General features: G+C 34.3%; 1 pseudogene; it reads left to right on the forward strand.

Annotated features, from left to right (window-relative positions):
* Positions 1-10,455: 10,455 nt before the first annotated feature.
* On the forward strand, positions 10,456-11,729 carry LOC149141997 (arabinogalactan O-methyltransferase 1 pseudogene; annotated as a pseudogene).
* Positions 11,730-14,979: the final 3,250 nt, after the last annotated feature.

Consider the following 14,979-nt stretch of genomic DNA (forward strand, 5'->3'; position numbering starts at 1 on the left):
CATAAGAAGCCATATCCATTAGGTTGGGTGTGTGATTAAACAAAGCTACAAGTCACGAGACAATGTAAACTTAGGTTTGCTATTGGATTAACATTTGTAGATGAGGTTGAGTTAGATATAGTTCCATTGGATATATGTGGTATTGTTTTAGGAAGTCCATACTTGTATGATAGGAAAGTTATTTTCTATAGAGCTGAGAATAAGTATCAACTCACTAAAGATGGAATAGAATACATTGTAATGGCTCATACACTTAAACATAACTACTCTCTCATAAACTCAGGGTAGATGAAAAGAATTGTGAATTCAAGTAGGCAATTTTTACTAATGATTGTAAAGGCAAAGGATCCTGAAAAAGCCAATGCATTTGAAGGTTGTGATCCTAAACAGAAAGTTGATTTAGTTAAAGTTGTTTCGAAGTATGATATTATATTTCAAGAACCTAAAGGTCTACCACCCACGTGGGAAATAGTACATGATATTCATTTATAGCAAGATGCTCCACTACCTAACATTGGAATGTACAGGTTATCAACTTTAGAGAATGTAGAGATAAAGAAGTGGGTACAGGAGTTGCTCGACAAGGGGTTTATCTGACCAAGCACATCACCATGTGGATCGCCAATCATGCTGGTGAGAAAGAAAGATGGTTCATGGCGAATGTGTATTGATTTTAGAGCTCTAAATAAAATAACGATCAATAATCATTATCATCTTCCACTAATAGATGATTTGTTAGATCAATTGAAAGACGCAGTTTACTTTTCTAAGTTAGATTTAAGAAGTGGCTATCATCATATCAGAGTTGTGGAATAGAATGCCTGGAATACTGCTTTCAAGACAAAGCAAGGACTTTATGAATGGTTGGTTATGCCTTTTGGTTTAACTAATGCTTCTGCTACATTTATGCGAGCTATGAATGATGTATTTAGATCATTTATTGATGATTTTGTAATAGTTTATTTAGATGACATTCTTTTTTTTAGTAAGACATGGGATGACCATGTAAAGCATGTGAAGCATGTGATGAAAGGAATGATGAAGGAGGAGTGAATGAAGTTCACTTATCTGCTGATGATCTACTGGAACTGTAAATTTATGGATAAAACCTCTGCAATGAATGATTTTTCTCCCTTTTCAAAAGTGCAACAAGGATGCCAAAAATGCAGCGAGGGAGAAAGAATGATACTCTAGAGGCAGTAATTCAATCTTCTGAGGGTTGGAATGCACTTTTCTAGTGGAGTTATGTCTTATGAGGGTGGAATGAGCAAATGGAGAGTGAGTTTGACTCCTTTATAGCTTGTGGAAATCAATTTTTTCTTACATATGGTAGTGGGCCCACCATCATTTTTCATAACTTGACTTTGATGTGTCTTTACAATGTAGCTTCATAACTTTATGAAATTATTACATTATGAATGAGATAAAAAAAACATGCTTTAAAACCTTTTATTGACAACTTGACTTTCACTACTCCTTTATAAAATGATTTTAATGGTGACATGACCAATTTTCAGGAAATTAACCCTATGACCTAGTGGTGACCCATCATGGACTTATGAGATGAATTATGACCATGATGACCATGACACTCTTTCAAAAAGGAATGACCTAACCATGCTAAGGGTGGTGACTTTGCAAACCAAGGGAGTAGTGATGACCTAGACCAACACCAACCAGTGACCAAATTTTTATTTGAGGATTGACTTGAAAATATAAAAATTTGACCTAAGACCCTAACAAAAACTTTGAAAGAGCACTTTTGGTCACTGGTGACTGGCAGGACTGATAGACACTAACGCTAGGTTTGAAAAAAAAAATGGTTTCTATTTCATGTTTGGAAGATAAGGGAGATAGAGAGGAATTTTTGGATGGATAATTTCTTGTATGTCCAAAGACCTCTAGTATAGATTCTAATAGAATAATTGGAATTCATGAAGGAAGATTGTATAGACTCTTGAAACAACCTCCTCAAGAACTTATACATAATTATATTAATTTGTTTGAGCTTTGACATGGAAGATACACTCACCTTCACTATAGAGATTTTTCTGCTTTAAAACAAATGATTTCAGGTGTTCCAAAACTAAATGTGGAGCATGAAGATGTTTGTAAAGGGTGTGCACTTGAAAATAATGTCAAGAAATCTTTTCCAAATAGTGAAAGTAGATCCAAGGCAGTTTTGGATCTAATCCATTATGATCTATATGGTCCAATGCCAGTAAAAACTCTTGGAGGCTTGTTGTACTATGTAACACTTATTGATGACTTCTCTCACAAAATCTGGATTTACTTCATGAAGACGAGGATGAAGTCTTTTACGAGCTTCAGAAATTCAAGGCTGAAGTGGAAAACTTGAAGGGAAATAAAATGAAGATTCTAAGATCAAACAATGGAGGGGAATACACCTCAAAAGAGCTCATTATATTTTGTAAAGAAGTTGGGATTAAGAGGGAGTTGATAGTCCTTTACAATCCACAAAAAAAAGGGAGTTGTTAAAAGAACGTATAGGACTATTGAAGATTTTTTTAATGCAATGATGCATAATCAAGACTTTCCTATGTTTCTATGGAGTGAATCATTTACGATAGTTATCTACATTCAAAATAGAAATCCTCATCAAATTTTTGAAGATAAGACTCCTAAAGAAGCCTTCACTATACTGAAACCACAAGTTGTTCATTTAAGAATATTTGGTTGTCCTATTTAGATCCATGTGCCTAAAGATTAGAAAAGGAAGCTAGAGCCTTCAGGAAAGAAGGGAATATTTGTTAGATACAATAAGTCATCAAAGGCTTATAGAATATATGCTCCTAGACAAAAGCAGGTTGAAGTTAGAAAGGATGTCACCTTTGATGAAAATGTTTCCTATTGGAAATCTAAAAACACATCCATGGATTCAGATGGTGGTGAAGAATGTGAAGCTTCCAAGGAAAAGCTACTAGTCCATCCAATAATACAGGACATCCAAACGATCAACAAGATGAGATAGAAGGGCCTAACGAGCTAGTGGATCCAATTTTTATTCCTTAATTTAGGAAGATAAAAAATTGGTTGAGATCTACCTTATAGAAGGCAGAAGGAGATGCAGCACCACATGGCGCCTTCAGGGAAAAATAGAGACCAAAGAGGTATTCTAGTTATGCAACATTGATGACTAATCTCATTGATGTTGAACCTTCCACCTTTGAAGAAGTAGCTAACCAACAAGTTTGGAAGGATGCAATGTTGGAAGAATACAAATCAATTATGAAGAATAGTGTATGGGAGATTGTACCTAGACTTGAAAGAAAATTAGTGGTGTCCTCCAAATGGGTATACAAGATCAAACATGCAGTGGATGGTAGTAATAACAAATACAACACAAGATTTTTGACTAGAGGGTTCTCCCAGAAAGAGGGAGAAGACTATGATGAGACTTTTGCTCTGGTTAACAAGTACAAAACCATTAGATCTTTTATTTCCATTGCTTCTTCTATGGGTTGGAACTTACATCAAATGGATGTGAATAATACTTTTCTTGGTAGCATAGTTGAGGAAGAAGTATACATAGAGCAACCTCAAGGTTTTGAGGTCCATGGAAGAGATTCTCATGTTTTCATATTGAAAAAATCCTTGTATGGACTTAAGAAAGCGTCGAGAGATTAGTATACATGAATTGAAAGTTATCTGACAAGACTTGGTTTCTCCAAAAGTGATGATGATCCAAACTTGTACTCCACGGTTGAGGAGAATGAACCTGTGGTTCCATTATTGTATGTTGATTTCTTATTTTTTATAGGTGTGGAGCATCTCATTACTCGAAGGAAGAGGGAGTTGGCCTCTGAATTTGATATGAAATATTTTGGTTTGATGCACTATTATTTGGGATTAGAAGTCTAGAAAAATCTCAACGAAATATTTCTTGGTCAAGGAAAATATATCATCGCTATCCTGCAGAAGTTTCGAATGATAGATTTTAAATCGATAGTGACTCCCATGGTTACAAATTTGAGAAAGTTGAACTAGAATCTGAATTTGATTTGATAGATCCATCCATGAACTAAAATTTGATTGTCTCGCTGATGTATTTGGCTAATATCGGGTCAGACATTTTATTTGCAGTGAACACATTGAGCTAGTTCCAAGTGGAACTGATACATGATCATTGGATTGCAACAAAGCATATATTGAGATATTTACGTGGTATGGTTGATTATGGTTTGAATTATGTCTCAAATGGTGATATACAACTACAGGACTAATTAGATGCAGATTAGGTAGTGAGTGTTGAAGACGAAAATAGTACACCTAAAGGTTGATTTAGTTTGGGATTTTCTATGATTTCATGGATGAACAAGAAGCATACATTTGTCACACTCAGCACTGCCAAGGCAAAAAATATTGCAGCTAGCTTGGCAATTTGTGAAGCATTGTGGCTTTAGAAGTTACTCGTGGGACTGTTTGATCATGTTCTTGAGCCAACCATAATATATTGTGATAATCAAAGTTGTGTGAAGCTCACAAAGAATCAATTTTTCTATGATATGTTGAAGCACATCGATATCAAGTGCCACTTTATCTGTGACATGGTGCAGAAGGGAGCAATGATGCTTCAATATGTCTCTATTGATGAGCAGAATGTTGATATTATGACAAAGCCTTTGTCCCGAGCAAAGTTTGTATACTTAACAAACAAGCTTTTACTTATTGAGAATGCCTCTCTCATTGGGAGGGAGTGCTAATGAGATAGCATCATGGACTAGAATTCTCCCTGTGTGAAGTACTTTGACCTGAATTATGGAGAATGGTCTAGTAGAGGACAATTATTCTTCCTATGTGTAATTTGTTGACCTGAGTGAGGAATAATGATCCTAGAGCATCATGTTCATTCAGCATCAGGCCCTAGATTATGCAACTAGAATTTGGCCTTTGGCGATTCACCAGTCATTGACCCAAATGATGGTGAACCAAGACTAGTCAAGATGCCATGTGTCAAGTACTGACCTAGATTATGGCGACTAGTTGTATTCTAAGTGATATCCCATGTCTCTGAAGTACTAGCTCTAATTACGGTGAGCACACACCATAGGTTTAAAGTACTCACCCAAATGATGGTGATTACTTGATGCAGTTGATTTACCATGTGCCTGAAGCACTAGCCTGAATATGGTGAGGATATACCATAGGTCTAAAGTGCTAACTTGAATTATGGTAATTGGTTAATGTTATTGGATTAACATGTGTCACAATTTTGACCCAATTATGATGATGATTTGTTATAAACTTTTCTTAGAGAATCTTGTTTAGATGAAGAACATTTGGCTAGTTATTATGAATATCTCCCTAGCTAATATGGAGTGTTGAATTTTGTAGCTATTGTCTGCCTTGATAATTTATATTTTTGGCCTTGTAATGTATAAGAATTTGTAAGAAATGTTCTTCATGTCATTTTGATTATATAGCCCTTGAAAGAATTTATATAAGAGATTTTCTTCATGTTGAATTTAAAGAGAAAATTTTGAATTTTTAAATTTTAATTTTTGGCTCCAAAACTTGTCAAGTTAAGCCTCCCTCAAGTCAAGTCAACACATTGAAGAGACACACTCATTCTTGATAGAAAAATCACTATATAAAGGCATTTGAGCTCCTCCACAAAGACACCACTTGAACCCACACAAGAAAGATAGTTTTTGGGCATCCAAGCAAAGTACAATAAGGACAAGAAGGATGAAAAGGATGAATATCATCTTTCTCTCTCTCCCTAACACACTTCTCCCTCTCCTAGCTCACATGTGTGTTTTTGGACATTTTTTAGGCAGAAGTTTCTAGATAGGCTAAAATTTTGGGTAGTTTCTAGACAGGTCGAAATTATCGGTAGTTTTATGGGCAGCATATTATGGGTAGGCTGAAATTTTGGGCAAATCTGAGAGTGATAAAGTTTGAAGGGAAAAATTTTGACTTGAATTGACTTGACTATAGGGCCGCTTGACCATGTTTGACCATAGCTTGTTGGATGTCATAGTTGACTAGTTACATTAGATATATCTCTTGTTGGACTAAATAATTTCTCTAAGAAAAAGGTTGTTGGGTTTTTCCTCTAAGTGGGCTTTCCTAAGGTAAATCTTGTCTTCTCATGTATTGTGATTTCTATTGTCCTTATGGTTTTATGGTTGAATTTTTGAAGTATAATTGCTTGATGATAAACTGGAATTGTTAAAACTGTATATATATATATATATATATATATATATATATATATATATATATATATATATATATATATATATATATATATATATATATATATATATATATATATATATATATATCATTTGAAGTAATTATCATTATTTCATAAATATTGCGATTGAATCTATTGCACTTAAAAACTCAACATAGATGTGTGAGAAGACTAAAAGATCATTGTTGTGAAACAAGGAAATTATGTAGATAAAACACCAAATGAGGTAGCTTGCAAGAGATTAAAAAAATACTATTATTTAGATTTCACATGTTAAAGAAGACAACACAATAGGAAGAAATGAATTTTGTTATGATGGGGGGAGGAAGAGACAACAAAATAATATATGAATGTGTTGTTGATGACCTTGGAATCATGACAAGGGAAATGGTGGAAATATTGAATGCAATTGAGGTAACATTAGAAAGGAATCACCTCATTAAAACAAGATTGAAGATGAAGAGGAAAGGTAAGTAGTTATAGAACAACTAGAGGAAGTGCAAAAGATGGAGAAAATCCAAATGAACAAGTTACATGTATATTCTATAAGTGCATATCAAGAAGAATTAATGGAGTTTATTGAATACAATCAACATTGTCTCAAATGAAATGCAGTTGAATGCCTTATGAGAGTGAATACGACTTGGCAAACGTTGCAGAGATATGCATATGACCAATGGTAGTAGTTGAAGATGAGAAAAAGTGAAAGACGAAAATTCAAGATCAAAAATTGAGAAGAGTTGGTCACTAAGTTAAGAGGTATGTTTGTAGCTTTTATGTTTTGAGCATGCTTATAACATAAGAGAAACTAAAGTAGAATAATGTTTGTGTAGAGATATATTATGAGTGATTTTGTAAAGTGTTCATGATAGTTAGTGTGTAAGAGAGAATGAGGAAGCAATTATGAAATTTATGAATTATTTCAAGATTTCAATTAGAAAGAAGATTTTGTAGAGAAGATGCATTCAATACAAGAGGAATGTTATTTTTTATTGAAAGTGGAGGGGAAGTAGTTGAAGAGAAAGCAAGAGAATAAGTAGAGAGAGAAGGATAAAAAAAAATCTTTGAGTTGTTCACAAGAATGATGAAAGTTAAGGGTATCCAATTTATCTTCAATATCATTTAGTTCCTTCCCATCCTCAACTTCATCTCATGAGCCCAATTCATTATTTCTCCCTTGGCCTTTTTCAACATCCTTGGATTATTATAATAATAAAACCATTAACTCTTAACTAAATATACAAAACTCTCATCCTCTTGCTAGTGATGATTGAATTTAAATTGGCATGGAGAATTATTACTAATACCAACTAACTTCGAAAGAACAAAGTAATGGTGTAAATCCTAACTAGTACCTATCCATAGTCTCACTCTTAGATTATCATTTAATAATGATTCACAAATTAAAAATTCATCTAACATCTTGGAAATTCTATCAAAACCCACCTTCTTATTTCTACATGTGGGCATTAGTGAAGTTTTGAAGTCTAAAATGAGCCTCTTAACAAAACATATTAAACTAATATTTAAAAATAATAAAATAAGAGTTACCAATTTTCAAAGGGAAAGAGAAAACTACTTTTTATCATATTTTTGGCTTAACTCTTTATTGGTTTACTCAAAGTTCAATTGTAACCATTTGTTGGACCTGGAATTAAAATTTTCATCCAATGGTTACCCACTCCACATACCTTTGATAGATCCATAGTGAGATAAAATGGAAATACATGAAATTTTGTGTTTTTTAAAGAAATGTACTTTCTTCATGTATTTCTAATTTATCTCATTACAACTTTGTCAAATGCATGTAAAGTGGGTACTTATTAGATGCAAAGTTTAATTCCAATGCCTAGCCTACACTTGAAATTTGTGTAAACCCATAAGGAGTTAGGCAAAAAAATATGAGAAAAAAATAGTTTCTTTCTTTCCCTCCAAAAACTATTTACCCTTATGGATGACATCATCATCTAGAATCTTATTGGTTATTTTAAAGTTGATGTGGATAGCATATCTTTTGTTTTGAGGGCCATTTTTTACCTAAAAACCTCTATTCCTTCCTCTTGATTGAAGCCACATATATGAGACCTTTATCATCTACCTTCCTCATAAATTATTTCAAAAGGGGATTGGTTAAAGCATTCTCTCCCTACATCTGAAATATTCATATAGAGAAATTAAGTTGTCCTCCCAAAATGTTATTCTCATAATCTAGAAAAACATTGTAAAAGGAGTTATCCTAGAAAGGAACTCTATCTGGATAGGGCCCATATATGTTCAAGGATCGATAACTCCTTCCCCAACTCCTAGACATAAACCATAAATCCTGAACCTAATACAAATGACCATGAGTTAAAATAAAAATACACATTAGTGTTCTAACTAAATATAATCACCCCACATCTACCTTTAGATAAAAGAAGAACTTTCATCAAATTTTTTTTGCAACGACATCACATATCTTACCACCTTCCTCGAAATTTAGGCATAAAAAAATCATTAGAATCCTACACTTTGATATTTACTTGCTCTAATTTCCCTTCCAATTAAAAGTTACCTACCAAAAGGAGAGATAAGATATTTTTTTGGCCTCCATTGTTGCGTTTTTCACCAATAACCTCGAGTAAAGATAAACCTCCATTTAACCCCTTTAGGATCAAAAACACCTTCTCTCCTTGACCTCAAAAAATAAAAAATGTGGGCCTTCTCCTTCTTTATTGTCTCCTATTAAAGGAGACAAGACAATAAATGCTTGACAAACCTCTTATTAAGAACCTTTCCCAAGTTACCTTCCATAATCACAAAGGTTGTTTGAGGAATTAAATTTCTACCGACAATGAGTAAATGAGAAATCACCCCTTTAGAAACACTCATTTATTTCACCACCAAATCTATAAAAAATCATTATAATTTTCACAAGCTATAAGGTACAAGGTTATTTATTTACCTATCTTAATGAGATACACAACATTCAAGTGAATGATAATGCAATGGGTGTTAAGTGAGTTATTCAAAATTATGAGAAACTAGTAAGTTTCAACTAATTGTTGTGGATACGAGTCATAGATTAATGTCAATCTAAAATGTCCATATCTTGATGCAATGGGTGTTAACTGAACTATTAAAAATTATGAAAAATTAGTTAGTTGCAACTAATTCTCATGGATATGGGTCATTGATTAATCACTTACTCATCCAAAATAATTTTGAAAATATCTCATATATTGAATTGTGGAAGTTCCCTAATAATTAAATATAAAAGTTAAGTCAAACAAATTTTGACTAAATAGTTCATAAGACACAACCCTTTCTAAGGTTTTGTAAAAACGTTAACCCTTATTATGAAAGTCCACAATGGAACACATTTAAACAAAAGAGGAACCCTGTGATGCTACATTATTATTTCTTATTGAAATTTCAAATTATTTATATATTTAATTTGGCCCAAGGGTTAATTTAGTTGGTGTTGTGTTATTAAAGCATTTTTGCTATTGAAGCAAAAGTGTCATTAAGTTGCCATTAAAGTATTTTTGTTTTGTTAATTACAAATGTATATTAATAATAATAATAATAATAATAATAATAATATCCATTTTTAAGGTCACAGACACCAAATCGGTGTATGAGATCCCCTTGTTTGTGGAACAAGGGATCCACCTCGGCGCAGTGATCTGACTGCTAAGTCTACGAAAGCATACATACTCTACCCCCCTCTAGTTTTGAACATGTGACCTTTTAGGAGGAAACACGTGCTCTTAACCATTAATCCAACTCAAAAATTAATTAAGTTGATCATATCACTTTTGCTATTAAAAAATCTTGGGTTCAATTTTTTAAACACTTTTGGATTAGACTTGATCATAACCTTTGCTTGAAAAATCATGAATTCAATTCTTTAGACACAATTAGATTAGACTTTATCCTGGCCTTTGCTGTTAAAAAAACATGAATTCAATTGTTTAGGTATTTTTGGATTAGACTTTATCATCACCTTTACTATTAAAAATAAAAATACATAAGTTCAATTCTTTATACACCTTTACATTAGATTACCTTTATTATTAAAAAAACATGGGTTCAATTCTTTAAAACCTTTGGATTAGACTTTATCGTAACATTTACAGAGTTGGTACCTTTACCTTTCAACGACCGCCGCCCATTCACATTTGACAACTGTCCAGTGCTCGTTGGTTGCATTTACATTTTACATCCTCTGTGCATACATAAAACAGAGTTGTCTGCATACATACCAGTGCAGCGGAGCGGATTTGATCCAATGCAGATTTCAAAGAGGCTTCCACTGTCGGAAAATCCGTGGCTTGCGAGGACATTGGTGGCAGTAATAGTCGTCACAGTTGTGTTCATCTCGTTACAGATATGGCAGGGCCGGAGGGATGGGTCGGGCCTCAAGGATTACATCTCAGCAGGCTGCACCTCTTCTTCTCCGCTTTCATCCGGTCATGGGGTTGAGCGTGACCAGCAGTGGCTTCCGGGCGAGGTTGCGAGGACGCTTGTGCACTACGCGACGAGCAGGATCCTGCCCCAGCAGAAGAAAGCTGAAATCAATCTCACCCTGGAAGTACTTTCTGTGAGAAGCCCCTGCAATTTCCTCGTCTTCGGCCTCGGCTACGACAGCCCCCTTTGGAATGCCCTCAATGCCCACGGCAAAACCGTTTTCCTGGAAGAGGACTCCAATTGGATACGGAAAGTCGTGGAGAGCCAACCAGGAATTGAAGCTTATCACGTCCAATACCAAACGAAAATGTCCATGGCGGACGCCCTGCTGCACAACTACAGAAGAAATGGATCCTCCTGCAGCCCCACCCGGGCCTTGAGGTCCTCCAAATGCGAGCTCGCTCTCACCAATTTGCCCGCGCTCATCTACGAGACGGAGTGGGATGTGATCATGATTGACGCCCCCCGTGGTTACTTCGATGCCGCGCCCGGGAGAATGTCCGCCATTTTCACGGCAGCCGTGATGGCCAGTAACAGGAAGAAGGAAGGATCCACAGATATTTTCCTTCATGATGTTGATAGGAGAGTGGAGCAAATGTATGCCGGGGAGTTCCTGTGCAGCAGCAATCTGGTGGGATCTTCGGGGAGGCTTTGGCATTTCAGGGTTCCCCCATTTTCCAGGATGAAGCCCACCAGCGGTAGCACTGACGGCTTCTTCTGTCCGTCACCTATGAGCAATAAGGAATAATGGTTGCAGTGTTTACTCATCATGGTATTTCCGACCGACAATTGGGGATGGAGAACAATAAGGCTTAGCCCTTCATCTCTGTTTTCAACAATATGCAACTGCACTTCTTATTTTCCATGTAGACTTTCCCTGTAGACAAAATGTATGGCAAATTTAGTACATAAGCACCAGTGCATCTGTTTATGACCAGTCCTAAGCCTTACACAGAGCTCATTAGAGTAGAAAATCCAGATTGCACTTAGCATAGGGGATTAGTCCTTTGTTTATGTTTAAATTATGAATGTTTTTGGTCATACTTACTGGCTCCTTGTTTATTTTTTCAAAGTTCACCTTGGCTATTTCTAACTATAAGACTTGCATTGTATCTGTAACCTGAGGAGATGATTATTAACAATTTATAATGTTTGAATAAATGTTCGAATTACCCCAATAAATGGACGCTGAGGAGGTGATTATTAATTATGTGTAATCAGTACCAATTCAATAAATGTTGGAATTACCCCAAGACTTGGGAATTGAGTAGTTATCACTTCATAGTCGAAATATTTGAGATTTTGAGGCTCTCCAAGATTTGGGCTTCTTATAATTGGTGGTTGTCTGTGATTTAGAGACACTGTGATTGGCTTTGTGAATGAAACAAAGCTCAAGAGAATTACCCATTGATTTGATATACTTTAAATAGGTTGATGTTGAATATCTTTGCTTTGACGATAGATTCTGTGTGGAATGTTTGTTTGTAGATTTTATGTATAGTGTGAGTGTTTTTGCTCTGTGAATTTGATTTCAGGGCCATTGGCAGTGCATGAAGTGGTATCAGATTAACTGATTAAGTGAATCCTGAGAGTGTGGAAACTCTTGAATGTGGCAGATGTTTTCAAACAAGAATAAAGCGTTAAGTATAATTTTTTAAGAAGAGTGAGAGGATGTTGAGCTTGAGTTGTAGTTGATTGTGTAGAAATCTGGGAAGAAATTAAAATATTATTATTGTGAAAAGGGAAATGATGCAGATAGAATACTAAGAGAGGCATTTTGCATGTGGCCAAAAAAATAATATTGTTAAAATTGGGTATGTTGAAGAAGACAATATGATGCGAAGTTATAAGGAAAATTTTAGGGGTTAATATTCGTAGGTAGGCTAATTTTTCATCATTTTTCAAAAAAAAAAGATTCTCCAACTTCCATTTTTTCTAAAAATGATTCGCCCAAATTTTATAGTATAAAATTATTTTACCTTAAAAATCGCCAAAATTTATAGAGACTATATATAAAACCATTAGAAATTTGAATAAGTTTACAAAGATATCAAGAAACATTTTATGGTTTGCATATAGGGAGTTATGAGATTCGCCAAGGTCTCTAAACTTTAAAATAAATTTTCATCCTAAAATTTTCCCTTATGATGGATATAGGGAGAGACAATAAAAAAAAAGATGATGAACACTAAAAGAGGCATGAGATAAAAAAAAAATAGTATTATTAAAATTGGACATGTTGAAAAAGACAACGTGATGAGAAGAAACGATTTTTTACGCTTGATATAGGGAGAGACAACAAAAGAAAAGATGAAGTTGTTGTTGATGACCTTGTAGTCATGATGAAGGTGATCATGGAAAGATTGAATACCATTGAGTTAGCATGAAAAGTGAAACATTTCATTTAAAAAAGAGTAAATATGAAAAGGCAAGTTCCTATAGAAGAACTAGATGAAGTGTAGAAGATGTAACAACACAAAATGAAGAAGTTGCATGCATATTCTAGCCATGCCGATCAAGAAGAATTAATGGAGTGGATTGAAGACACTCGACATTATTTTGAATTCCATGTAGTTGAATACTCCATGTGAGTAAATATTGCTAGAGGTAGATTAAGGAGCTATACATATGATTGACTATAGTATCTAAAGTTAGACGAAAATAAATGAAAATACAAGATCCAAAATTGGGAGGAGATGGTCACCAAGTTAAGAGGTAAGTTTATAGATTTTGAGTATGTTTTGAACATGCCTAGAAGATAAGATTAATTGAAGTACAATAATGGGTATAGAGAAAAAATTTGAATAGATTTGTGAAATGTCCATGAGAGCTAATGTTATAATAGAGATTAAGGAAGAAATTATGAAATTTGTGCATTATTTAAAGTTACCAATTAGCAAGAAGATTGTGTGAAGAAGATGAATTTATTAGAAGAGGCTTGTTATTTTGCATTGAAAGTGTAGGAGAAGTAGATGAAGAAAAGAAAGAGAGTAGGTAGAGAGAGCAAAAGAAAAAATAAATTATTTCAATTGTGGACAAGAATGATGGAAGTGAGAATGGGGTGCATGAATTTGAAAGCATGCCCATGGGCAAAATGCTCGGAGAAGAACAAACATATTAAGTGGGAAAAGGTGAGTGTAGCAATGAAGGAAATGATCTCCATTTGTTATGGAGAATTAGTAATGTTTTAATGTAGTTCATTTTGTTGATATTATGCCAAAAGAGAGTGAAGAAGGATGTGTAATAGAAATCTACATTGAAAAGAATAACATGAAGGAGTTTGTGCAACAAACTGAAGAAGTATTAGAGTAACAACTTTCCCAAGAGAATGTATAGGTAGATTAGAGATGTTGTTGCAACAATGGATGATTTTGTGGAAAAAAGTGTTACAACAATAAGTGGTATTGTAGTACAAAGTTGCAAGCAGGGAGGTTGCAAAAGTGAGTGATATTGCAGCATAAGATGGTGTCTAAACAAGAATGGCAAGGAATGAGAAATGCCATTACATGAGATGCAAATGAGAATAGTTGATTCACATAATGTTTTACATATTGATTTTGTTGTTGGTAGAATGGAATGTGCCACAAGTAAAAAAGAAGTGGAATATACCAAAGCAAATACTCAACAAGGATGTTGCCAAAGTAAATAATATGTTGAAGTGATGATTTATAGTAGTAGTTCAATAGAGTAGAAGATAAATCTTGAGAATTAAGAAGATGAAGGAACAAACTATGTTCATGATCGAGAAGTAGTTGTAATATCAATAGATATTGTTGCAAGGAAATGAAGATGTAGAAAAATAGTAATGATTTGAAGATGATTGTAGCAACAAATTGGTTGTAGACATATAAAAAAATAGTGAGGAGATGACTTAGAAACACGCATTGATGGTGTTTTTGGAGACAATAGTGATGGTTTAGAAGAGAGAGGATAAGGAGGTAGTAAGCACCATGGAGAGGAATCATCATGAGGTAGTTAGATCATTTCATTGTAGTAAACAACTATTGGGTTTGAGTTGCAACAAATTGTATTCATGATGTTGAATGAGGACTAGAAGAAGTTGACAGAGATACTGCTATTCCACGAGATTCTTCTTATAGTTGTAGATTACATAAGTGAGAATTACAAAGAGGAAGACGAATAAAAATGAATATAAATAGACAATGAATATAGTTGTAGATTAACTTGTTGATTTTGTGATTTTATTACATGCCGATCTTCAGATTTAGTAGCAGTTGATTGTGCAAGTGTGTTGTCGATATCTTCTGGAGGTTCATTGTCAAATTCTTGCACACTGTGTGATT

The sequence above is a fragment of the Pinus tabuliformis genome, chromosome X (assembly GCF_031772625.1).
Source record: "Pinus tabuliformis cultivar Carrire ecotype Pingquan chromosome X, CPIR1, whole genome shotgun sequence".
Classification (NCBI taxonomy): domain Eukaryota; kingdom Viridiplantae; phylum Streptophyta; class Pinopsida; order Pinales; family Pinaceae; genus Pinus; species Pinus tabuliformis.